A 1,559-nucleotide genomic window follows, 5' to 3' on the forward strand; every position below is an offset into this window, starting at 1 on the left:
TATTATTTCTTTGAGTACCATATTATTAACTTTCTAGTGGACCTCAGGTGCTCAGAATTGGATAAATGAGAATTCTTAGCTCTTATCCAGAGAATTCTGTCATTACCTGTTTTATTGTGTTTATGTATATAAACATGGGAGCCCACTGTTCAACATGAGAGAGAGACACCTCTAATAGCTCACATCTACGTATTTATTCAACTTCTCCTTTCCCCAACTGGCAACCGCTATTCTGGTTCTTGTGCTTTTCATTCTCTTACTTCTGTGTTTTTGTGTGTGTATTTCTAAAGTACATTACTTATTTTTAGTTGTTCTTAATAAAAAGGGCATCTTGCGAGACATAATATTCTGGGACTTATTTTTTAAAATCAGTATTGTACTGCTGTGTTTCATCATGTTACTGCACGTAGCTATACTTTAATTTTCACCATGGTACAATTTACCATTTTGTGAATAATCCACGATTTATCTCTTCTCTTATTGAAAGTGTCAACTGAAGGTCACCTTCAATGTCAATAGTAGTCCCCAATTTGGGGTATGATGAGAGGGGAGAGAGACTTTATTCAGTGCAAAGAGCTAAATTATGAAACAGCTCAGCTGTGGAACTGGCTGTGAGGTGGCCCTGGGGTTATTGCTCCATTATTATAGCTCAGCTCCGCTCTGGGGTGTGAGATAGCTCCAGCTCCAATGTCGCTGCTCTAGCTGGGGCAACTCAAGTCTTTTTTTTTTTTTAATGCCTATAGCACCTGATCTTCCTAGGTGGTCTCCCATCCAAGTACTAACCAGGCCCGACCCTGCTTAGCTTCCGAGATCAGATGGGATCGGGCGTGTTCAGAGTAGCATGGCTGTAGACCAACTCAAGTCTTTGATGGAAACTAAAAGTATACTCCACCAACAGAGAGGAAAAGCTGACTTATATAGAGAATTCCCACTCCTGGTTCCTGATTGGTTCATTCTCATGCAAATGAGAACTCCGAATCCTCACAGTCTGATTAGTCTTAAAAGCACTGTTGGACCAATCTGATTGGTTGGCATAGATGTAAATGAAGATATAGCTGAGCAGCCCAATTGCCTGGAGCAAGTCTTCAGCCCATTGGTTAACTCACAATCCTAAGAGCTCCTTTATAAGAAGCAATGATGTAGAGTCATTGCACAGATGCAATGACTCTACATCAAATAGTGGCAAATGGAATCTAACAGTATATTTTAAAAAGTGATAAAATAGGATTTATCACAGAAGCATAATGATGGCTTCACCTTAGACAACAGAGTAGAGTGCTTCATCACATTACAATGTTAAAAGAAGAAATAAAACCACAATCACCTCAAAAGATGTAGAAAGAGCATTTGATAAAATTTGACACCCCTTTGTGATAATGATTTTTAGTAAAATCAGAGGAAATTTCCCTAGTCTGATGAAGGCCAGCCATCAGAACCTAAAGCAAACATCATACATAATAGTGAAAATTTGAAATTATTACCTTTAAAACAAGGAATACGAATTTTGTACATAGGAAAATGTAAGAGAATCTACAGATAAAATTAATAGATTTTATAGG

At 37.8% G+C, this 1,559-nt stretch overlaps 1 non-coding gene across 1 annotated transcript; it reads right to left on the reverse strand.

Moving 5' to 3' along the window:
* Positions 1–734: 734 nt before the first annotated feature.
* On the reverse strand, positions 735–853 carry LOC111736592. The gene has a single exon (XR_002779215.1). It is a non-coding gene; the product is annotated as a 5S ribosomal RNA (ribosomal RNA).
* Between the last annotated feature and the right edge of the window lie 706 nt (positions 854–1,559).

Source organism: Pteropus vampyrus, unplaced genomic scaffold (assembly GCF_000151845.1).
Source record: "Pteropus vampyrus isolate Shadow unplaced genomic scaffold, Pvam_2.0 Scaffold20, whole genome shotgun sequence".
NCBI classification, from domain to species: domain Eukaryota; kingdom Metazoa; phylum Chordata; class Mammalia; order Chiroptera; family Pteropodidae; genus Pteropus; species Pteropus vampyrus.